Source organism: Mercenaria mercenaria, chromosome 3 (assembly GCF_021730395.1).
Source record: "Mercenaria mercenaria strain notata chromosome 3, MADL_Memer_1, whole genome shotgun sequence".
NCBI lineage: Eukaryota > Metazoa > Mollusca > Bivalvia > Venerida > Veneridae > Mercenaria > Mercenaria mercenaria.
In genome coordinates, this window is record NC_069363.1 from 44,404,085 (window position 1) to 44,431,413 (window position 27,329).

The 27,329-nt window shown below is 34.7% G+C and overlaps 1 protein-coding gene across 1 annotated transcript in view; it reads left to right on the forward strand.

The window, feature by feature from the left end:
* Nucleotides 1-941: 941 nt before the first annotated feature.
* Nucleotides 942-27,329, forward strand: part of LOC123524915 (FRAS1-related extracellular matrix protein 1-like) — a 63,566-nt gene continuing 37,178 nt past the window's right edge. The window contains exon 1 of the mRNA XM_045303529.2: nt 942-2,001. The gene's annotated coding sequence lies outside the window, so the exon portion shown is untranslated. The remainder of the gene's footprint in view (nt 2,002-27,329) is intronic.

The following is a 27,329-nucleotide window of genomic DNA, read 5'->3' on the forward strand; positions in this document are numbered from 1 at the left end:
GAGAGGAGAGTTTTAAAACAATTATATGTAAGTTTCAGTTTATTTAAAAAAAATGGTTTCTATAACAAAGAATTTGAGTTATATCTGCTGACTGACATTCTAAACCATTACTGACCACATATGTGCAATCAGCAAAGTATTACATTATTAAATCATTTTTTAAAATACCAATAAAAAGGAACTAATTATCACAGGAATTTTATAAATTAGAAGCTCACGACTGTCTAAGATAACCATGCAGACTGTTTCTATGACTTTTGGTTTTAGCGTACTTAAATTCGTTTTTCTGTTGTCGTATCCATAAACTTATCAGTTTGTGCATGTACATATCTTTCTTTTTTAGCGGAATGATGAAAAATGGGAGTAAACGGAATGAGTAAGGAACATTTCACACCCAAATCTGAACGCACTAAAACAATACGACTCTTGTAATGTAATATTATACATATTTTGTACTTTATGATGTTGCAAATTTCATTCAAATAAACGTAAGTAGAATCAGATTTTAAAATGACAAAAAGCAATATCTGCAACGTTTTATTTCAAATTAAACAGCTTCACAAGTGCTTCCACTCAAATCAAGTTATAGAACGCCTGAAGGAGAAACGCCGAAACGCCGTAAATCACGCTAAATGTTCGTGTGCAGCTGCAGTTTGTTATAATTTCTAAAATATTAATTAATCATTGTTCTAAGGTCCACATGCGCCTGTAAGCGAGAGGTAAACAACTGTTCATGTGTACTGAGATAATCTCGACAAAACCTCCCATTTTTACAAGAGAACACACCTGGTCCCAAAATTGCACAGGTATTCGTCTAATCAAGTACTCCCGGTGTTTCGTGCGAACTGCTATTAAAGAGATATGACAAAAAACTTTACTTGCTTCATGGTTTATCAGATTAATGCGGCTGCATTGGTTTTGTATGTCTTTATTAAGATTTAGTTAGTGACAGGCTATGAACACGTTTAACATTCGGAAAAAAAAAGATAAATCAGTTGATTAATTAATTGATTAATTTGATAAAAATAAAATAATCTTCAAACAGCGTCTTTGTTATAATACGTGTTGAAATTTAAAACAAAAGCGAAATAAAGTCGAGTTTTGAAATAGCAAAAAGTGTATTAAAGAATTTGTTGTAATTTTTGTCTCTATTAAAGTAGAACTGAATACAAAATAAACTTTCATCGTACTGCAAAAGGAAGAAGATAAAACAGTTTTTATTGGATATTTTCATACTGAAATCAGTGAGACGGACATCGGTAGGTGGGAAAGTCGCACATACCAAGCTGGTATTAAAATACAACTGTATAACTTTATACACATGCATTTTGAACATACTGATACATGTCAGTGTTATAGTTTTCGATATTAGAAAAATGCCGTTTTCGTGATCTGGATTTATAAACATGCGTTTATAGCGGCTGATCATGCTAGTATCATAGTTTCGATATAAGAAAAATAATCGTTTTCGTGAACTGTGGATAATTCAACATTTTCTCTGTAATTGTGTTTATTTCGTCAGCGATTAAGCCGAAGACAGGCTGTGAAACGTTAATGATCAATGTTATAGACTATATCGTAATGGAAGACACAAGATAATGAAAAGTATGCACGGAAAAGTAGATGAAAATATTTTATCAATGATTGTGGATTTAAGATAAACCCGAGTTTTGCCAGAGTGGCTATATACCATCGATGTTGCGAATGGGGTGATAGCGTGTATGAAAAAGCGAAAACAATAATGTTACGTTGTTTAAAATAATTAATAATTTTAGTTTTAAAATAGAAAGAAATACTAATCAATGGATTTATGGACTAAAAACATCAAAGGAAATATATCAATAAAAAATTGTAATATTATGTAAACATATCCAGGTGGAATTTTGGAATATCATGTGAAATGTGACAAGTTCAATGTAAAATAGTTCAATTCTGTAGGATTTATAGATAGTTTAATGGTCATATTCACTTGGTAGTTACCCTGGAATTTAACACATAGAGGTAAGAATTTTTACAATTATTTAGAAGCATAAGTAACGGACATTGTTTCCCCAGCATCCTTGAAGACCATCTAAACAGAACCGCCAAAGTTTTGTTTCTTTGATTCAATTAAAGCAGCCTTATCAAATAGTCCATCTGTCACGTTCTTGGTAGTATCTGGTCATAATCGACACCGAAATTGGCACAGTGATACGCTGGACCCCTGCTTGACCCTTTATTCAATAGTGGACATCCTTTTATTAACAAATCTCCAACGATCACGAAGAAATGAAACCTGGTTGTTACTGATAGTTTCGTATTCATATTAAAAACCACACACAAAAGCTATTCTTAATTTAATTTATTTTTTTAAGTTTGATAAAATGTTCAATTTTTATGGAGTTGAGGATAAAAGATATTGCAGTTATAAAATACCAGTATCATGTTTATAATTTATTATCCCCTTAATGAGTTTGTCAGTAGGCCGATTTGACTCGTCTATCTTAATGTTCATGACAGTTTCCATTATAAACAAGATTTCATGTTTTCGCCATTCATTTAAACTGCACTCTCATCAAACGTGCATTGCCTGAAATCTCTACCTCATATCAAAAATACAAAACATGAAATATACTAGGTTTTTTGCTCAAGCATATATAAAGAATTCTACTCAAAGTTGGCAGAAATGTTGAGTGTAGAACTGTATAGTTCAGTCGGTTCGGTCCTTTATAAACAGGTTAAAAGGAGGAAAACACCAAGGATTTCTTGTAATCTAGGTCTAGTATAATTCTTGCCCACAACGCTGATACGTACAGCCCCATTGGTCAAATCAGTTAAGTAAATAGTGTCTATAATTTCTATAGACGGAAAACAAGCCTATGCACAGAAATAAAAACTAAGACCCAGACAAAATAAAAGATTTTATTGGCCATATGTTATATTATATCACATGCTCATCCCGTCAAATATTTAGAAATGATACTTGCAGTTTTTGAAATAAATACGGTCATTTTATCGTTTTCAAAGCTATTATTTTTCTAATGCAATTCAGTTATCAAATTTGATACCCGGTGAGGTTTCGCAATTCGGCTTAATGTGCAGTATTTAACATCATACAGCGAATTTGATAATGGTATTTAATCTACAAATTATATCAACAGCATGCCCCATGAAAATATAAGCCTAGCATAGATCAAACATATGTCTAGGGTATGTTTTCCGGCTGTGAGTTATGAGTTCCTCCATAGAAGCTTTGTGATAATAATTTGCTTCTGCTGTTGCTTCTATGTCTTCTGAATTGACAGCTAAAATGTTTTCACGATCATTTAATCTTTTTTACGATCAAAAACACTTTCTTCCTCAGTTCTTGTGAGTGAATTATTACAAACAGATATGAGTTCAGGATTTAGAGACATATATAATTATGTCTAGCCGCTGATATAGGGAAAATACAGTTGGATAATTAGTTCTGTTCTGTATAAATCAAGTAAAATTTGTACATTGATCATGAGAAATATTTTTTTTTATTTCTCGTGTTATTGTACACTGTCTTTAACTTCAGACTCGGACATCGCTTTTGCAAATTACTTCATTAAGTACGCTCTCTACTGGTCAGCATTCATCATCATCACCACTATCGTCATCATCATAGTCATCACTACCAACGTCACTGACAACTTCGTTAACAAAGCCATTACCACACCTCTATCATCATCGTCACCACTATTGTCATCATCATTATTGTCTTGCAACATTACAATAATCATCATTATCATCACCAATGTATAAGTCTAACAAATGCATAAATAATACAATAATGCAAAACTACTCTCCTTTTCTACTAGCATTCGCCATACTTACATAACAATGAAATTTTCTGTTGTCGTCATGACATATTTTGCAGATATTTAATTAGCAATGATAGCAGAATTACATTCAGCATGCCATCATATATCAAACATGTAAACAACAAGTCATGGTGATCATAATTTGCAGTGACCCAATCATGATCGGCAATATTATCAATGCAAATTAACATTGAAACACCACCCATTGCTAATCAGCACATTTTCAATTAATCATTCTGTAACTGGCATGAATTAATGCTCACGTACATCCCGGTGTATACTGCCTCCCCACCTGTTGTCTAACTATTAAGAAACATCAGGATTATCATCAGTTGGAATATAATAACGGCAACATTTATCATCGACACCATCAGTTTTGAGATGATTAAAGTTACGTTAATGCTGTCTGTACATTAGCTATCGGAGAAAGATAATCTTCAATAAAAAGCTGTTCTTCAATAACATCATCATTATCATTACTACAGTTGCCTTCATTATGCTTGTGTTAATCATCATTATCATAATGATCATCATCATTTTCCTCTTTCATCATCATCGCCGTCTGTCTCATCATCATCATCACCATCATCATCATCATCATCATCATCATCTTCTTCTTCTTTTCTCTCATTTCTCTCATCATCGTCAGTCTCCGCCTCATCACCATCATTATTATCATTATTACCTTCATCACCACAAATTTCGCACAACCAATAAAATTATGTCATTACTATCGTTAAAATAATCGTCGAAAATGCCTACATGATTACTTAATGATAAAGAAGTAAGCATGAGGTTTGCACACATTGGAGATAACAGCGTAAAATTCTCAGTTATAAAAGACCTAACTACAAAAAACATCTAGACGAAACATTAGGGACTCGTGTAGGTACCACTAACTCATATTTGGAATGACACATAGAAGTCTGTATTTTACGAACATGGTTTATTATATGCGGATGGCAGAATTTTATTCCAAGAACGTTCCAGCTCGTCATTAAACCTGTTACTAATTGTTGCGTTCAACAGTGAACAGTAAAGTGTACCATATATAGACAAGAGGATCTATTCCTTTCAGACAAGTTAATTAAGTCGAACGATCGTTAATTTGCAAATGATAGGCTTTGGGGATGTAAACGCCTTGATAAGCTCTCGCAAATGAACGAATGACCTTGCATGGTAATTTTACCGTATGTACTGAGTAATTAATTTACCTTTGATAACACAGACAAATTTAATTTCCCCAACGAGACCATTTTCGTACTTTATTTGACGTTTATGTGGCTTTAATAAAATCTAATTACGGAGATACATATCACCATTATAATGATTCTAAAAGCATTTTGCACTTAATAAGGAATTGTGTTAAAGTTTACGTAATACAACTCCAGAAAAACATAACAAATGAGAAAAAAATGAAGACAGTTTGAATAGCTGCCTGTGCATTTACGCATTTGTGTCGCATTTTATACTCATTAGTTGTACCTTCCTGCTTAGTTTTGTTTCTGAATAACTAAAACGTTCGGTATGTGGTATTTTGATACGAAACAAAACATAATTAACAACATTGTCATTTCAAAACCAGTTAATATAAAACATTGTTGTCGTACGACAACTGTCTTAAAAAAACCAAATGGACGTAAATATAAGCTACTTAGGTGCATTGCTTTCAGTACTAATTTGAAATGAGTAACTAGGGTAACGAACAGTGTTCGCGTTTTTTTCTGAAACAAATGGTAAAATCTCTAATTCTTGCTATTTTTGGACTGCCTCTTTTCAAACCATAATCAGTACCGTAGAGTGATGGCATTTCAGACATCTTGAGTCTGCATTATAAAAGTTATGGAAATAAATAAATAAATAAATAAATAAAGAACGGAGTTATATGTAAATTTCACAGATCTTATTTCGACGTAAGTTCGTTCAGTTTCAAATTTAGTTGCCAAGTTCCGTAATTTCAGACATCAAAATTACGAATTTACGACTTCCATGTCATTTGCTATTAAAATATGCATTAGAGATATATAACATTGAAACAAACATACCAACGTTTTTATGTTGCGCAGATATTTTCATTGAGACAGTATGAGAGTTTTGTAGCTTCTTACTAGCTTCCTGCAGTAAGTATCAAGACAAATATTTAGAAGTCTTGACACTGGGAAGATAGACAAAATCTGTACACGTTTTGTAATATCGTGGGGTTCAGCGTCGGAATCCTAACTAGTAGTAGGACATTGGTTCACACTCCGTACTGGGGAGCGAACTCTTAACTGCGGCTTTTAACCGCCTCGGTAGCCTCGTGGTAGAGCGTCCGCTTCGAGTGCGGGAAATCGTGGGTTCGATCCCTGGCCGCGTCATACCAAAGACGTAAAAAATTGTATTAGTAGCTTCCTCGCTTGGCGCCCAGCATTAAGAGGATAGTACTAGGACTGGTCAGCCCGCTGGCAGTATAATGAGACTGGATGGGGTATCATGTCCCGTGTCTACGGCGTAATATTCCAGTGAGGCAGCACTATAAAGATGGGCATTGTGCTCACTGCTACAAGTAGACACCATCGTTAATATGACTGAAAAATTGTTGAAAAAGACGTTAAACCCGAACACACACACTTACTGCGGCTTTCATGCATATAATAGGTAAAAACAATGCTGCCGAACTTTTTATAGAGACAGGTGGCTAACTTTGAATGACCAATATTCGACCTATTTGATTTGCAATCTTCACAAGGATTTTCCTATCTCTCTTCGCGGATTAATACAGGGCTAAGAGATGATAAACGGGATTACCCAGAGACCATTGGAAGATTGACACGCTATGTGCTGGTCATTCGAGGATTACCTTAGCGTATTTTCTCTGTCCTATTCTTAAAAGGCAACGGAATAGTGACCTTAGTATTTCAAGGGTCATGGATTATGAAAGCGAAAAAAAAAATCTGCGGCCTTTGATGAGTTGTTACCGAGTATAATACTTATAAGGTTTGTTTGCTCGCAGCTCGCATACAGAATATCGATGGTTCAAACTTTCGACTTATATGGTACGTCGAGTAAAAAGATGAACAATATTAAATGTAGCAGCTTGACAATAAGTTTCATAAGATCAAGTATTAAAGGATCTTATGTTGTTGTCCATCATCCTAATACTGTTAAAGCAGAAAAATAGATTTGACGAAACAATAAAAGTTTTTTGTAGTCAGTGTTTGTTTTGTTTTTGCTAACTAAAACCGCACATATTTTGGCCTGTTAATAAACGTACACTTTTATAATTTTGTAATGAGGTATTTAGTTTCGATATAAACGTAATCCCCTCATTATATGTATTATTTACGCAAAGGAACTACATTATAGTACATATCCGGAAAGTTTGCTCAAAATTAGAAGTAACAGTTGCGTGATAAAAGCTAGTCGTGACGTTCAAATTTCTAATAATGATACTAGAAAAGGCTTAACATATACAGAACTTAATGGCAAACATTTGACATTTTATATCAAATGTAATATCTTAAAATGTAAACTATTTTAATGTTTCCATTTAAGCGGTCGATCCTTAAGTGACCTACGCGTGTTAATGTTTTGCAACAATATGTCACATTAGCAGTGAAATGTGAAATCCAATGAGAATTTTAACTGTTTATTTTTTTTATTTTGTAAAAGCAGAAAAAAATAGAGGTCACTCTTTGCCCTTAAAGCATAAGAGTTTAAGATTTTAAAATGCGTACACATGCGCCTTCGTATGCAAAAGCCCTGTATTCGACTGATGGAAGTTATCCGAAAAGTTTAATGAAGATTCACCAACAATATACGTCAATTAACAAGTTTATAATTTACGAATTGCTTATTTTATTGATACATTTTGAACGTGCAAGACTAAATTGTGTGGAAATTAATGTGTCCTGAATTTTAGTACCGCAGAAAGCATGAAATCCGACACGTACCCGTACAGGTACACGTACTGTATCGCTTGTAACGGTGAACGCATTGTGTTGCTGTAAACAGTTGCTATTAATGATTTTGTAAAGTCAGTATATCTAACTGAAACTTAGAAGCTATAAACTGGAACATTTAGAACAGTTTACAAATAAATTTGTTTGACCCCGTGAAACGTGAAGATTGTACCGATATCATCTATCTTAACTCGTGCAGCCACAACTGAGTAACACGGTATTAGCAAGGTAATACAAACATCATTTACAGTAATTAAGATATGAGAAAAATCTGCTATCATAAAAACAGCAATTTGCAAATGATCTTTGATATCAATATTATGGTGTGTGGGGGTACATCTTCATTTAGATATATCATTTACTTACTGCTTTTAATTGCACGTGAATGAAGATTTCGCTGATTTACGAAGCAGGTAGCAATATATACAATAGGCATTTAGTTATCTTTATATGCAGATATGGAGTATGCTACCAATTATCTCACAGAAACATGCATGTTTTGAGGCCCAGGAGAAATGTCTGCAGTCTTTTAGCTACCAGCTATAATACTAGTCTATTTGTTTGAAAACCTGGTTATTAAAATGACGAATGTCCGTAGTATAACTTAAGTTTGGAGTAAAATATTTAAACAAAAGCTTGTAGCGAGACAAAATTCACAGGTGTTGATTGCATAAGGGGCCAGTGGGGTCTAGGTCAATGCCACATTACTGACAGTAGAAGAATATGCTTGCTTGAAGTTATTTGGTTTAAGATTATATCGAAACGATATTTGACCTTCAGGTAACTATGGTACGTAGCGTCCTGGTGCCAGCAGAGAGATTTCAATTTGTCTTACGTACAACTTAGTAGGGCTTAGTATCTCCTACGTAGGACTTGGTATCTCCTACGTAGACTTAGTAATTCCTATGTAGGACTTAGTATCTCCTACGTAGAACTTAGTATCTCCTACGTAGGACTTAGTATCTTCTACGTAGACTTAGTATCTCCTACGTAGGACTTAGTATCTCCTACGTAGAACTTAGTATTTCCTACGTAGGACTTAGTACCTCCTACGTAGGACTTAGTATCTCCTACGTAGACTTAGTATTTCCTACGTAGAACTTAGTATCTCCTACGTGGAACTTAGTATTTCCTACGTAGACTTAGTATTTCCTACGTAGGACTTAGTATCTCCTACGTAGACTTAGTATTTCCTACGTAGAACTTAGTATTTCCTACGTAGATCTTAGTATTTCCTACGTAGGACTTAGTATTTCCTACGTAGACTTAGTATCTCCTACGTAGAACTTAGTATTTCCTACGTAGACTTAGTATCTCCTACGTAGACTTAGTATAGGATCTCCTACGTAGACTTAGTATCTCCTACGTAGACTTAGTATTTCCTACGTAGACTTAGTATCTCCTACGTAGACTTAGTATTTCCTACGTAGACTTAGTATCTCTACGTAGAACTTAGTATCTCCTACGTAGACTTAGTATCTCCTACGTAGACTTAGTATAGGATCTCCTACGTAGACTTAGTATCTCCTACGTAGACTTAGTATCTCCTACGTAGACTTAGTATTTCCTACGTAGAACTTAGTATCTCCTACGTGGAACTTAGTATTTCCTACGTAGACTTAGTATTTCCTACGTAGGACTTAGTATTTCCTACGTAGAACTTAGTATCTCCTACGCAGACTTAGTATCTCCTACGTAGGACTTAGTATCTCCTACGGAGACTTAGTATCTCCTACGTAGAACTTAGTATCTCCTACGTAGAACTTAGTATCTCCTACGTAGACTTAGTATTTCCTACGTAGAACTTAGTATCTCCTACGTAGACTTAGTATCTCCTACGTAGAACTTAGTATCTCCTACGTAGACTTAGTATGTCCTACGTAGACTTAGTATTTCCTACGTAGGACTTAGTATCTCCTACGTAGACTTAGTATTTCCTACGTAGGACTTAGTATCTCCTACGCAGACTTAGTATCTCCTACGTAGGACTTAGTATCTCCTACGGAGACTTAGTATCTCCTACGTAGACTTAGTATTTCCTACGTAGAACTTAGTATCTCCTACGTAGGACTTCGTATCTCCTACGTAGGACTTAGTATTTCCTACGTAGGACTTCGTATCTCCTACGTAGGACTTAGTATCTCCTACGTAGACTCAGTATCTCCTACGTAGGACTTAGTATCTCCTACGTAGACTCAGTATTTCCTACGTAGGACTTAGTATCTCCTACGTAGACTCAGTATTTCCTACGTAGGACTTAGTATCTCCTACGTAGGACTCAGTATCTCCTACGTAGACTCAGTATCTCCTACGTAGGACTTAGTATCTCCTACGTAGGACTCAGTATCTCCTACGTAGGACTCAGTATCTCCTACGTAGGACTTAGTATCTCCTACGCAGACTTAGTATTTCCTACGTAGGACTTAGTATCTCCTACGTAGAACTTAGTATCTCCTACGCAGACTTAGTATTTCCTACGTAGAACTTAGTATCTCCTACGTAGGACTTAGTATCTCCTACGTAGGACTTAGTATTTCCTACGTGGACTTAGTATCTCCTACGTAGGACTTAGTATTTCCTACGTAGGACTTAGTATCTCCTACGTAGACTTAGTATTTCCTACGTAGGACTTAGTATCTCCTACGTAGGACTTAGTATCTCCTACGTAGGACTTAGTATCTCCTACGTAGACTCAGTATTTCCTACGTAGGACTTAGTATCTCCTACGTAGACTCAGTATTTCCTACGTAGGACTCAGTATCTCCTACGTAGGACTTAGTATTTCCTACGTAGTCTTAGTATCTCCTACGTAGACTTAGTATCTCCTACGTAGGACTTAGTATCTCCTACGTAGGACTTAGTATCTCCTACGTAGGACTTAGTATCTCCTACGTAGGACTTAGTATTTCCTACGTAGGACTTAGTATCTCCTACGTAGGACTTAGTATCTCCTACGTAGACTTAGTATTTCCTACGTAGGACTTAGTATCTCCTACGTAGGACTTAGTATTTCCTACGTAGGACTTAGTATCTCCTACGTAGACTTAGTATTTCCTACGTAGACTTAGTATTTCCTACGTAGGACTTAGTATTTCCTACGTAGAACTTAGTAACTCCTAAGGAGGAGTATGTCCTACGTAGGGGTTACTAAGTCCTGATAGGAGATACTACATAGGAGTTAGTAAGTCGTATGTAAGCCAGATTTAAATCTCTCTGCTGGCACCAGGACGCTACCATAGGTAACCTATAGTGATACATATGAGGCTGGTGGGATCAACGCCAATACCATTTTTACTAAAAATAGAAAATAGATATTCTCTCAGTAACTCAAATAAAACTTGGGACAATAGGAGACTATCAATATGAATTGAGACCCTTTGGCTGTCAGCTTTACCCACTTAACTGAATATGAATATAAGTCTGATATACCCACATCAGTTTGTTATAAAGTGTGTTTCATATATTGTTATATTACATCATTTATAACAGACAAACCGTTTGCATCTTGTCACGTCCGTTATATCTATGAATTATCAAAACTACAAAGGCTTGTAAATATCAGAAGTTCTTGAACTGTATTCTGGGTGAATTCAGTTGTAAAATATAAATGGTAGTTATTTGGCACAGGAAAGTTAAAATATTTTCAGACTGCATATGCACGAGTCTTGATAAATACGTTGCAGATGTTATTAAGTCAGTGGGACACCTCACAAAGCTTACATTAATTTGCTACATATCTGACATTCAGCGGTATTTCAGTTATAGATGACGCTGACGTTAATATTTATTGTATTGATTTAGAAAAGGATGCTTCAGGAGATTTCGTTTCTAGACAAAACTCCACAAAAAGGGGAAAGAATAAAGCACAGGAGGGAAACAAATGACGGTTTATTCATTTAGAGCTTATTCAAATTACAGGTCGTTATCTTCTTCTTTTTTTTCTTTTTTTTTTTCATTAATAAAAAGAATTTGGCTATTTTTGTTGTGTAACCCATGGCGCCATTTGAATTTAGATATTGACTTGTTCACGCAAAGCTTCCGCTGAATTGTTTATAACGGTGCATGTGCAAAATGTCATAGACGACCGAGACAGAAAATCAAAGATTAGATTAATTTCGTTTGCCTAGTGCAATTCACAAGTTGGGATGCACGTCATTTGCTTAGCGACCATTCTCCACAACCATTCGTTTTACGACACACCGTTGCAGCTCTTTGGCCTACTGTTATCGATGATACAGACGAGCTAGTTGTATAGTACTTCAAATGGACCAAGCATATCCAGTACGAAATCAAAGAGCATTGGCCATGTTCGAGAATTAAGATACTGTCCACTTACGACATAGATTCAGCAAAGAGCCCAAACACACCACAGCCATATATAATCATTATACTTTTCAAAAAACGACGTGAAACAAACAAATACGATGTTTTAATCTACGTCACCAAAATATTATTCGAAAACACTGTTGAGAAAAACACAACACAACATTACTCCCAACAAAACAAACACCGGGATATGACACTGTATTATGTCACTGAAATGCTGTTCAAACTTGACGTAAGCCCATCAAATCAAGCAATACATTGAAATACATGACTGTCTGAAATACTGCAAAACGCAACAATATATTGGGGTAATTCAGCGTTGGCGTAAAACCAAATCAGCAATGCACTTAAATACACAACCGCTATCAGTAGTTGAAATTCTGTTGAAATGCAGCGTAAAACAAAATGGAATTAACACACAATACATTGGAATATACAACTGTCATTGATAACAAAACTGTTGAAAAACGGCGCAAACCCGATAGGGCAAACACAACATTTTGGGTTACTTTGCCGCCGTATAGCATTGCGATGCTTCTGAAAGCGGCGTAAAAGTCGACACACATACGATATATTGTCATGTATTAAATACAAATGCCTAAAACCCAACTGAATTAAAAATTGATTAGGGTACACACCTTATATCTCTGTCGGACATTGTGGTAGGCGAAACATCAAGCGCCACAGACAGCATGAATGAAACGTATTTTCAATTATGTAATTACTTAACACAGGTGATAATGTAGTTTAAATGATGCGTATAGACAACTTCGTTAAATGCTCGTGTTTCAACAAAATACTCTGCCACATTCAAGATGCCAAAATAACAGAAGCATGTAAGGTTTTACAAAAAGCATATGTTTGAGTTTAGAAATAAAACATATAAACTATTTCAATAGTATGTCTAACTGAGATAATGCTTCATTGCATTAAGTCTCCCTTTGTCGTGTAATATTTTATCCAGTATATATAGGGTTTGGCTGCTGTGTTATATTTCTTTCAATATGAAGCTAAATCTATACTTACTCTTACAATTCCTATATAATAAACAGTATTTTTATACATGAATATTGTATTAACTTAAAGCGTTAAAAGAAGTAAGAGTTTTATGTCTCCTTGTCCGGTAACAACAGAAAATACTGAATTATGTATTTTTTTAGTAAAGAAAATGCACATACTGTAGAGATAGTAATCGTAGTGTCTTAAATGTCACTTTATGTTTGTAACGAGCAATCTGATTGGCCTCTTGGCACCTACAAGATAGTCAAAGTCATCCAGACGTTTGATTATATCAAACATGGCGACGACTTGGAATCGTATTACAGTTTGTGTTATGCATTTTGACAGGTATATGGTGCCGAAAACAGTAAAATGACAGAAAAGCAATGTTGTAGCATGATAAAGTTCGTTCCAACTATTTGTGCACTTTGGTCAGCAACTCGAACAAGTTGCACAGTCCGTAGTCAATGTTAAAATGTATTAATCCTATAGTCTCCAGATAGAATACAATATAAAAATAAATACAAATATTTTTGCAAAATTGTACGCGAATGTTCGGTTAGTTTGTAATTTGATACTCATTAATAATATCAGCTTGAACTTCTTCAATTTTGCGAACCGGGTGCAAACTACTCGTTAAAGTGGAAATATCATTTTCTCATTTTATCCACATTGTGCAACCAATCATTAAAAGAACAGATATGTGGGGTCTGTATTTTTGAAGTCAGAAAAAATTTGTTCAACTCTTTAATCTCATTCTTTCATAATCTGTTTCATCCTTTTAACTAGGTGTTAGCATATGTTAAAAGTATTAATTTTCAGATTTATAAAATGTAAATAGATGAGAAATTCCCTTGGTGTAAATCTGCTTCTAATGTTAAATCTAATAAAAAAATGACAATAACGAGCTGAAAGGTATCGCACAATCGTTGCATCAAAGATATCAAAGCGTCTCATTACAAACAGATGCGCCTACGAAACAAGATTTGAAACATGCTGAATTTTTGCAAATATTGATAAATAGTTCCAGACTTAGACTCGCCACAAGAATGATGATAATGATGATGATGATGATGATAATGTTGTTGATGATGACTATGATGATCAAAATAAAATTTTAAAATGTGCTACGTCCTGTTTAACTAAATTTGATTTATTCTAAGTTACATTAAATTACACGTGCATTACTGTGAAACTTATCTTTGATATTGGACTAAAGAATACACGTGCTACATTTCGTCAGAAAACTTTGGACGCAGCTAAAATGAAGAAACCGGAAGCGATTTAATATCGTCTGCTAACTGAAGCTTATACTTTATTCCTTACGGTCATATCGAATGAATGTCTAAAATTGATTTTGACTGCTTGTTTAATGTACGGAAAGTAAATGATTGCAACATGATGACAATATCAATCAGCCAAATTCAGCTGCAATTTTATACAGCGGAAAATGTCTGTTGGCAGAAAAAGCACCGGTATCATGCATCATAATAGTTAGGAAACATGTGCGGAATTCTGCTCAAAGTGTATGAATAGTCGAATTATTTTCCTTTTAATAATAAACTACACTATAATTCATTGGCAACAACAGCCGGTAAACTTGCTATATACTTCTAGTAATAATATTGTCGTTTTTACTTGTTGAAAAAAAAACGAAAGACAAAAAGGAATTCATCACGTTAAAAAATATATTCTTAATTTATTTTTTGTAAGTAAAAAGTATACAAACCATTCAGATCTCAAACAAGACATATTGACTTTTTCTGACTTACAGTTCATGGTATCTTTCCGTTTTCTCAGTGCAAATCACACTCATAATACACTTGCAGCTGGTCTCCTCAGGCAAAATAGCATTGGGGCATGATTCCTTGAAAATGCAATTTATGTTGTCGTTCAAAAGTTGGGGGAAAAGGAATTTTGATGTAAAATGTATATTTTATGTTGAATAAAATAATGTTCAATATAATAACTGAAAGAAAAACGTTATTAAGTATATATATATAAATATCCACGAAAATTGTTAATTACATTCGTCATTTTGAAAGTGTTTCAAATGTTTTTTCCTCCTTTTTGCAAAACATTAACAGATCTAACTAAAGATAACAACAAAAAATGATTCTAGTCGATTTTGAAAGTAATTCATTTTCTTCAAATAAAAAGTGCATGCAAGCTTTCGCTCATAATGCCAGGAATAATAAATATTCATACCCGAAGACTCCCTTCTCACTATATATCTTATACATGTCTTGCAAAGTATTCATACTCACCCACAACACATTCAAGTGGTGTTATCAAATATACCAGATGACAGTATTACAAACATCACAACGTGTAATACGTTAAAACGTTAGTTGGGAGTGATGTTTGGAGCTAGGCTATTTGTTTTTCTGCCAACACAAAGTGCGGTCCCTCACAGACAGAAATAATGATACATTTTAGTAAAAAAAAAAACAGAATGTGTGGTGCTAATTAATGACAATTACGTTATGTGTCATATATCTTAGGGGAGATTTTAACTATAGTGTATGGTACAGCTCATTAACCACGAGTAGACTGGATTACATGTTTAATATACGCAATAATAATATCTTAACATAAAATAGATAAAATTAGTAGATAAAAACTCCATGTCATTCGGGAAATATCTGGTAAACGATAATGTCATAATAGATTGAAATGGAAAAAATGATGCAATTGAAATTAATGACATGTATGAAGTTTCGTGTGGCAGTAAAATGACACCGGAATGGGTAATATATTCAAATGATTTCGGTCACCTAAATAAAGTATCACAAAGTAGTATATTAATATGAGTAGTAAATACCCATTGACAAAATGAATAATATCAATTGACTGGGTCTGAAAATGTACGTATATCTAAAAATTATGTAGATTTAACAGATAGACTTTCATGTTAAAAAGTTGAGCGTAAAATGTCAGACTATATACTTTTTAGAAGTAGGATTATGCTGGATTATTTAAGTTCGATTCGAATCTCTCTCGTCCGCTTCTTTGGAAACAATACTTTTGCTATATGTTGAGGCGCAGTGGGGACCCAGACATGTCCCTAACTCTTGATATGTTGGTTTGGAGGCTGGAACCTAATCCACTAGACCACCGCTCCCCTATTGGTAATGTTTTTGGCAGTCTTCTTGTATTCTGTAAGGTAAACAAATAAAGAATTTCTTGCATTATCAAGCAAATAATAATGATATAAACTTTATAATCACGACGACTAAACAGGCCTCTGTCTGAGATACGTAACCAGGTAGTCTTTTTTCTCTCTGATACTAAGCAGTGAAACGAATCCTTTCAAGATGATATCAAATTGTTGAAATTTTTTCTCCGTTCTCTTTCCTGTCTGAAAAGCAAGAAAACGCGTAACAAATTAAAACATACTTTTTAACTATATTCAAACCTGAATAAAATTTTACGTCCGTAGGTAAGTGTCTTATTAAGCAATGAAATACATAAAAGCTATATAAAGATCAAACAGGCTTGAAATTTTAATGATCAAGTGTAAACCACTTCTTGTTAAAATGATATTACGATGCAAAACATAAGTTTGTTTAGAAGCGCACATGTTACAACCTGCATTTCCCATGATTCGCACACACTTGTGACAAGACCTGCAGTGAAAGTTCAAAATGAAGAGACTTTCGTACGGACGCCCAGTACAGAACATCAATAGCTGTTCTCATTATGAAATTTAAATATCTATGGTGTTTTTTTTTCTATTAAGGCTCCCAAAAGTTCATCCCCTATTGAGAATAATTTTCAATAGACACTCTCCATTTAAAACACATTTACTACCCCTAATTGATAAAGACCTTTCTTATTCAATTATGCTGATGGCTGATGATATAATTTACTTATAATTATGATTCGTTCGCCGATCAAAGGCATATTTCCCATCCTGTTCAGTATTTAAAATTCTCCCCACATAGACAAACCAACTGTTAAACAACATATCATACAGCCATAACAACCCCCGTATCTTGATGAAGTAACTTCAATAAAATTATCTGATGTAACGCACAATTTCCAATTACCGCCATTATTTACGCTTGTCGGGTCGTAAAAGAAGCCACGAAACTTTTCTGTGTAGCATTTGGCCTACAAATTAATCATAAATCTTGAAGTTATTATGCAGTGATGAGCATTTTTGATCAAAAACTTTGTTTACTGATCATTTCAAACGGTGCTGATTAAAATGAAAGATAATGTCACTTTCATCATCATAAATGTCAGTGAAGAGCTAAATGAACTCAAAGAATATTTATGAACTGTTAACAAGACATACACCTTTAGGAGCACGTGCAACTTAAGCAGAACAGCCGGAAATGTGTCCACTGCGCAAAGGCTGTTGCTCTGGAAAAGTAAATTAACGAATGGTAATTTGAGCCGTGCCATGAGAAAACCAACATAGTGGGTTTGCGACCAGCATGGATCCAGACCAGCCTTCGCATCCGCGCAGTCTGGTCAGGATCCATGCTGTTCGCTTTTAAAGCCTACTGCAATTAGAGAAACTGTTAGCGAACAGCATGGATCCTGACCAGACTGCGCGGATGCGCAGGCTGGTCTGGATCCATACTGGTCGCAAACCCACTATGTTGAATTTCCCATGGCACGGCTCATTTATCTTTAGAGGTTCATTTTACGCGACGATGATAATTATAATTTGTAGTCTTACAGAAATATAAGGCATTGTCTGACGTCAAACTTTTTAAACTTTTCTCTGCTAAATTTCTCAAATGGACTGGTCTATCATTCAATTTGACCATTTATTATTCAAAGGGGTGTTCACTAAACATTTACTGACTGAACACCATGATCAGCCTGCACGCACGCATGTGCTGGCTGATCTTGGTCTTCACTGGTCGCAAATGCATAATCATTTGCTGCCAACAGGCTAAAGGTTAATGCATTTTGATGTAACTTCAATTTATTTTAGCCGTAACAATAAATTAAACGTATCTAGGAATGATTAGATCTGTAAATTTAATAAATCTTTTTTCAATTATCAATCTGAAAAAAAAGATAGTTAGAGCGTAATAAAATTATATAAAAATTTTGTAAAAAATATCCCATTTTGTCAATTAGAAGTAAAATAAAATACACAGAACTGAATAAATTGCGGCAATAACATCAGTTCACTGCGTATAGTTTCTTCGATTGTTTAGATAAATTACATAAATTAAACACTGATACTTTAGATAAACACTTAAATGGCAAATAAAAGAAGCCAAATAACTTCATGTAACAGATAAATTAAGTTATAATCAGATGAAAGTAACATCATAATTGCAACATCGGTCCTTGGTCTATAACTATGGATTGAACTATAATATTTCATATAAAGCTTTAATAAATCTGATTCAATTCTTGCCCAAGTCCAGTGGGAAGCGTTTGGATTAACGGCGTCTACATTTACAGTCCAGTGGGAAGCGTCTGCATTTATTGTCCAGTTTAAAATCAAGTAGGGAGCACTGAATTTACAGTTCAGTCGGAGGCGTCTGGATTGGCAGTACAGTAGGAGCGTCTGGATTTACAGTCCAGTGGGAAGTTTCTGGTTTTACAGTTCAGTGGGAAGCGTTTGATACAGTCCAGGGGAAACCTCTGGATTGCAGTCCATTAGGAGGCCTCTTGATTTACGTCCGGTGTGAGCGTCTGAATTGACAGTCCCATGGATAGCCTTTGGATTAGAACAATTGGAGGCGTCTTGATTTGCAGGCCAGTGGGAAACCCCAATGGGAGGCGTCTGAATTTACAGCCCAGCGGAAATCGTCTGGAAATTAGCGCCCTCTTTGTATCGGACAGTTTCAGCCAAAATCTGTAAGGCATTATGCACTGGTACAATCTATTTAGATTTACTTACATGCCGTCATATACTAGAAGTCGCTAAAATCGTCACTGACAAATATTCTCCAGCTGATGTATAAATTTAAAGACTAAATCATCTCGGACCATGAACAACTTTTCAACGTATACAATAACAGCGAAATGACAAGAAATAAATTGTTGAAAATGATACTATCAGTTCTTTATTATAAATCGATTTCAATTCAGACAGATATGAAAAATATCCATTTATTTCTCATTAATTAAAAATAATCAATTTTCATAACCCAACATGTGCAATATTGTATGATTAATTATTCAATACATCTACAAACGAGCAAGTTATTCATAATTTAAGAGTTTATTTAACAGTTTAAGGGAGCAGAGGAGAACAAGTGAGTATCGATATATTCCTTTGGACTTTTGCATACAGTTTATCTTACTTTCTGGCTGAAAATTTTAGTTTTTATACTTTTTAAGTTCTGCCTTTGCGACCAGTCTGACCAAGATCTGCACTGTTCGTCATCCAGTCAGTATATATTTGGTAAGCACTCATTTTAACATTAATGATATTACCAAAATGAAAGATGGACAAGTTCATTATATAAATTTAGCAGGGTAAAGGTTAAATTCAATCATCTTATGGTCGCTTTTCAGATGATTAAAAAACAGCATAACTTGTTTAATATATTTTGGCCGATTAAGAAATAGTAATTCATTTTACTAAATAGTTTAACAAGACGCTAATCTGAAAACTGTTGCATTTTCCTGTTAAAGGCTATGGGCAGAATCTTGACACACCCCTCTCCCCACTCCTTGCTCCGCCTGCAGTCTGTGCAAGGATGCTTGAACATATTGGCATGTGTTTTTCTTATGATTTTGATACTTTACGAACATCCATAGAAATTTAAATTTAGGTTCAGTGGTATAATTTTTTATCAAAATAATATGTCAAGAAAACAAATTTTACAATTTCTGATGTTCCGTTTACTACAATGATATACTGAAGCAAAAAGTTGATAAGAAATATAATATAATTTGGTTTCATTGTAAAGAGGTATCAATTTTGTTCAGTTACCATGTTGTAAAAAAGAATAATTTTTAGGCTATTAACAATATGTAATACTATTTTTAGAGAGACACATATTACAATATTCCGGCTATCGAAGATAATATGGCATGTCGCTTTTACCGTCTATGAATTTACATGGTGCTTGATTCATTGAATGAATAGAAGAAAATATTAAGGATACCTTTTGCAATTCTCCAGTTCTTTTAAACATTCTGCGATGATATCGGAGATGTTCCAAATCAATAATATATGGCGGCATATCGGTAGGATTTCATATAAGAGCATAATTGATGACAGTGATCGGCTAACTGGTGGGGAACTTGAGATGGCATCACATGATTTATGTTCACTACTTCCAGTAAATAGCTAGTGCGTATTTCAGTTGCTCACATAGCATAGCACAATTAAATAGCTCGTAATTTGATTTTATCCTCAATATATCATGTAAAGTGTCTTTTAAAAGTAAGAATTCTAATTGTCTCCAGCTTACAGACACCACTTATGATATTCCCACTATAGCAGGCTTGTTGTAAGTAATTAATGCAACCTATGATTTGAAAAAGCTTGAAATTGAATGTTAGATACTTACCTGTGATACCAGTTGGAGTTTCTTAGTTTCAAAAAGTCACAGTCTGCGATAATATCGGAGATATTCCAAATCAATAATATATTGCGGTATGTCGGTAGGACTTCGTATAAGAGCTTAATTGATGACAATAATCGCTAAATTATGGGGAACCCGAGATTGAATCACATGATTTATGTTGTCTTAATTACTAACATTCAATAGCAAGCGTGTATTTTAGATTTTCATATAGTGTAGGTAAATTTGCCCAATAAATATTGATGAAGTTAAAAAAATACAATGTGAAAAATCTACCAATTATGTAGGTAAGTGCAAATAAGCCATGAACTCGTTTCACAAAGTGGTCAGTGTACTAGGCAGAACTCACTGCACGTTTTGACAAGATCTCTTACTTATTTCGTATTTTTGCCTCTATTTCTATCACCACAACAGGAGGTGGTAACGGTATGAGTAATATCTTGCTAGAAAAGGAACTGCCAGGATAGATCTTCTGATCAAACTTTTGAACTTGCGTGAGATGAGCCTCTGGCCCCAGTTTCACGAAAAATAGTCAAGCCGTTCTCGGCCTTTTTGCGCAAAAAAGTAGTAAAGGTTTTGATTCATTTAGACGTCAGAACTGTACGGATCAAGCACCATCTCTTTTGCTAGGTTATCTGATTAGAACAAAGTCTTTTTGGCAGGTTTTGCTCAAAATTTCTGTTGTATTTTCATTTTTTTTACAAAAGTATATAGTCTAAATGAGGTTTCTCTTTACATTTGTAATAACAACATTTACGGATTAATCTTAATAACATTTGTGTTAGATTTATCAGATGTTTGCAGATTTTCTAAATTATTACTTACCATCTAATCATTACAAAAACAGGGACACATCAATTCATTTTCATTATCATTTTGCAAAGAATGTGGTAGCTTAAAATCATTGAAATGTTTGCACAATTGACAAGTCACTTGTAAACACAGCTACATACCTCTATCACTGTAATACTTGATAACGTGTCTATCAAATACTGATTTTGACGCATTTTATCTTTGTTCAAATATTTAGAAATTTCAGCGAGATTTTTCAAGCAAAGTGGCTAAATAATAGTTAGTTTGCTATAACTATGGGTGATTGACTTGTTAAAAGCAAGTTTTTACCTTTTAAGCCTTTCATTATCCGGAACACCTGCTGTCTTACAAAGCGTCGATGACTCAAGTATTTTCTAAACTTTTTATAAACGTCCGTGTCAAAAGAAGAAAAACAGCAACATTACTGTATGTTTCAAAGGTTGAATCAACTTTTCGAATGGCTTGGAAATATATCTTAAATTTCAATATTTTATGTATCTATTCGACATATGAAAATACCTGTCCTGACTTTTTATTAGCTCGACTATTTGAAGAATAGAGCTATTAGACTAGCCCGTGCGTCGGTGTCGGCGTCGGCGTCCCTTTTTTGTCAAGTTTTTGTAAGCTTGTATCCCAGTAACCACTGGTGGGAATGGAATGAAACTTCACACACTTATTCACTGTGATTAACTGACCTACAGTGCACAGGTTTCATAACTCTGTTTTACATTTTTACAAAATTATGCCCGCTTTCGACAATTTTTGGTCAAGGTTTTGTATGTAAGCTTGTATCTCAATACCCACTCGTTGGAATGAATAGAACTTTTACATACTTGTTCACAATGATGATTCGACATGCACTACATAGGTTCCTTAACTCTGATTTGCATTTTCACGAGAGTATGCCCCCTTTTCGACTTACGTTTTTGCATGTAAACTGGTATGGTTTCTCAGTATTCACTAATGGGAATGCACTGACACTTCACTCACTTGTTTTCTGCGATTGTCAGACTTGCAGTATTCATGTTCCATAACTCTATTTTGCATTTCTACAAAATGCATAGCCCGCCCGCTTAGCTCAGTAGGTAGAGCGTTGGTCTACGGATCGCGGGGTCGTGAGTTCGATCCTCGAGCAGGGCGTATGTTCTCCGTGACTATTTGATAAACGACATTGTGTCTTCTGAAACCATTAGTCCTCCACCTCTGATTCATGTGGGGAAGTTGGCAGTTACTTGCGGAGAACAGGTTTGTACTGGTACAGAATCCGGGAACACTGGTTAGGTTAACTGCCCGCCGTTACATGACTGAAATACTGTTTAAAACGGCGTTAACCTCCCCCCCCCCCCCCAAAAAAAAGAAAAAAAAAAAAAACAAACAAAATTATGCCCCTTTTTCGACTTAGCAATTTTTGGTTACGTGTTTGTATGAAAGCTGGTTCTCTGTACCAACTAATGGAAAAATGGATTGAAACTTCATACATTTATCCACTGTGATGATCTGACATGCATTGTACAGGTTCCATATATCTCATTTGCATTTTCACAAGGTAATGTCCCCTTTTCGACCTTTATTTTCATTCAGCTGACAAGGCTGTTGAATAGTCGAGCGTTCCTGTCCTCTGACAGCTCTTGTTGTAATTGTGGTGTTTTTTTTAAAAAAAAAATAAAGACTCAGACTGAAAACTTCGCGCACGTAGTGTCACATTGTGGTTGCCATTTTTGCGTATTTCATTGCTTTTTAGATTACCAAAATATTCACAGGGCATATTTCAAAACGCCACTATATATCACTTGACAATGGCTACTATGAACTTATAATAGGTTCATAGGTGTTAAAGTTGACATAATGTGCACATAAATTTGTCGAACATACATGCCACTTTGTTTTATGCATTCTTAACTGAGCATGTCACTGTCACCCGAACTCATTTCATTTACGCTAAAGGGTTCAACACACTTTTTTATTTTATGTAAAATGAATACATGTTCAAGTACGATAGTCCAAACCTTATTGAGCCGTGCCATGGGAAAACCAACATAGTGGGTTTGCGACCAGCAAGGATCCAGACCAGCCTGCGCATCCGCGCAGTCTGGTCAGGATCCATGCTGTTCGCTTTTAAAGCCTACTGCAATTAGAGAAACCATTAGCGAACAACATGGATCCATGCTGGTCGCAAGCCCACTATGTTGGTTTTCCCATGGCATGGCTCATATACTGTTTACAATTAAACGTGGTTCGTAAGACAGAACAACGATATATCCCAAATCGCACTTTCAATGTACGACCAAAGTTATTTGAAGAAAACAATGAAACAGCAAGGCCAATCATAGATGTACATGTACTGAAAGAAACATGTTCTTTGGAGAAAAAAAAAACGACAAAAATCTTCAACAACAGAATCCGTCAGTGTGCGTGCTTTTGTATGATTTGCTAATTTAGTGTTTGTAAGCCTTAAATGACGGACTACGTCCAGAATGCAGATTTTACCTCAGGGTGGAAATAATATATATAGGAACAGAATTCTTTCGGAAAGTCACAGGTTTGGTATATCGCACTATTACGATGCAGTCGATTGAATATGTAGTGGTCCTTACCCGCCTCCATACAAAACAATGTTGCAGTAAATCAAATATTATGTACTACAATGAAACCACATCATCATTTTTTATTTGTCACATGCATTAATCCTATTTAACCGTCTTGTAAATAAATGTTATCGTAGCATTTTTAAATAATGTGTAGGTATCACACAAATTGAAAACAACGGGAGAGTTACAGATAACTTGAAAAAACAGCGGGGGTATTAGACAACTTGAAAACAGGAGATAAATCAAGTTCGACGACCCTTCAGACAATGACAATATATCTGACATTGTGACCCCTTTCTTACACGAAACAAGCACACTGTGGGTCCTTCCTGATAACTTCCCACCACTCGTGTGATAAAATTTAATAGCTATCGTCATGTTTACATAACAAAAAAAAAAAAACTTGAGTGATACCAATGCAAAGGAATTTCAACAACAATGGAAAGATTAAAATATTCACTATATGTACGTGTACGCGTACGTGTGTACACGCATGGTCATTATAAGACTATATGTGTCTTATCATGTCCGCTGAATTAAGTTTTTGTAAAATTCAGGAAGAACAAATATATATAATGCAAATCCACAGCCACTCAGTGAAATAAAACTACTTAATGAATTTCAAAGCGTATCTATACCATATAAATTCTCTCTGACTGTCCAAAATATTTCAAAACATGATACAGGAAATATACAAATTACAATACATTGGCACAGACCTAAGTTAAAACCCCTCTTAAAACCTTTAGCCTGCTGCCTTTTGCGACCAGTGCAGACAAAGATCATCCGTGCAGGCTGATCATGGTCTGCACTGTTCGCTTTTCAGTCAGTACATTTTCAGTGAACACCCCTTCAAATAATAAGTGGTACTGCCCAAATTGAATGATGGAACTGCCCATTTTAGTAATTTAGCAGGGTAAAGGTTAAAATACAGAATGACTGCAGAGCTGATTCCTGCAGATTTGTGTCAAGTGAAGCATAACTGAGCGGAGATAATGTTCGAACCGCTTCATTGATTCAAACAGATTCTTTGATTATTGATGAAATAAAATAAAACGCTGTAGATTATATGCTACTGCTGTTGCACTCACTGTGAAAAGCAGCTGTGCTCCGCATATCTGCAAAACAGTAAATCATCTTTGAGCTGTGAACAGAAGTAAAACACAACAGGCATTTCTTTGATAGCCAGAAAAAGATTGTCAGTAAACAGCGGCATATAAACTAAAATGCTAGAAACCTATAGACTAGGTCCTAGATTATGATATATATTTTTTAAATACATTTTTATGATTCAATGTAGTGAACTTAGCCAGTCTATATCCCATGTCCTAGTTCCAACACTTGATGACAAACCCTCTTTTCAGTCGAAGCAAACAATAGATGTGAAATGGATGGTGACTCGATTTTAGTTTTATTAATGCTCAGGGGATTTGTTTTATTTGCTTTTCATTTTCCAGACTAAGAAGCACAGCAAATCTGTACAGTTTTTGCTCGTACTAAATCGTTTTCATAGTTTTGAAATATATACTTATAAAACTACGTGCACTATGTTAATCATGCCATACGAACATAATTTCTTCCTTTTTTATGCTTCTTTTAACAATTTACATCGTGTATACGTGTTCCCTTTTGATTTTAGTCGACATCAGATTTGATATTTAGCAAAAATATGCAAGAAAGGAAATACAAGAGAAGGTTAAGTCTAAATTTTCTAAACTTAAATAAATATTTTATCAACATATTTGATTTAGTAAGCAATACACGTCTTTTGGGCACATTTTTAAGTCACTACGTATGGTTGTTAAAGCCAAGGATTAAGGTTTTATGTTATGAATTTTAATTTTCCATGACGCTATTAGCGGCTGCTGTTTTCGCACTTGATTACACTGAATCTGGATCAAAGTTCCCTCACTGCGGGATGCAAAATTCGATTTTCGGCGATAAAGTTTTGAATATTATAAGACGATATCAAAATCCATTTTTTGTTGTTGTACATTCAATGTTAGAAAGAAGAAATCGTTTTGAATATAAAGATTGATATGTCGGCGATAAAATGGTATGATTTGTAAGCTTTTTTCAATGACTGTCTATCGGTTTATTGAAATATCTACGGATTATTAAACAATTTAAACGTTAATGTTTGAAATGTTGTCAATGTACGTAAAAACTTCATACCAATTGAAAAAAAGTTGGGGTTTTTTTTTGTCATTTTTTAAAAAAAAAATATTGATGACAATTATTATACATCATTCAAAAACACTAATTAATAGAAACTTTCTGAATTTAAAATAAATAATTCTAATAACGAAAGAACTATGAAAGCATAATGTTCTATTCTAAATATTCTTTTAAAAAAGTCAGCCATTTTAGACACTAATCAGATTTAAATTTACAATTTAATATCTAAACATTCAAGATATCTTAGTTAGCATAACAGTCAGACGCTAACAATTTTGCTACAATTTGAAAACAGTCAAACTTTTGCAGCTGACGTTTGTATATAAAGCTATAGTTATTTGAGAAATAATGTTTAGCAAAAGAGTGTTTTAACACTGTTTATGCACGATGGGCGGTTATACGTCGGACTCAGTAATTTCACGAGGGCGCAGCCCGAGTGAAATTATTTGTGCGACGTATTACTGCCCGAGTGGATAAATAGTGTTAAACACGGTTTTGCTATAAATTATTTCGATTCTAATATGCCATTAATCTAAAACAGCAGATAAAATATAGCGGCGCAATAAAAACAATGACGTCATCGCACGTTAACGTGACGCCATTTTAGCGTAAGCGTTTTAACAGGAACAAGCATATTATTGTTATTTTTTCTCGAAGGCAAAGAATGAAAAGAATCTTCACTTCAGCTGACTAGTGGTCTACCAGTATCTCAAAAGTTCTCGTGTTCGATGACAATTTTGACAGGTTATAGCATGCGCTATCCCTAATCCACTTCTGGACAGAAAATAGTATAGAAGTTTACTCCTTCCCTAAAAATGTGTTCATCCATAGACATTAAATTTTCTCATTGTTTGGCATCACCATTGCTATCTGTTATTTACGTCGACACCGTTTACCCAACAGTAGTCCGATATAACTCCGCTATCACCGAAGTGCCAGCTCTCCTGACAGAAGGTTTTATTTGCAATTTATTATCTCAAAAACCCACAGAATAATACAATGTGTTATAAACATGCAAAGAACAAACTCATCGTTCATTATGCCAAAGTAGGATTTACTAGCAGATAAAACATTTTACGAATGCGTTAGGTCTTTGTTCTGTAGCATAAATATTCATTGAAACAATATTTTACAGCCAAA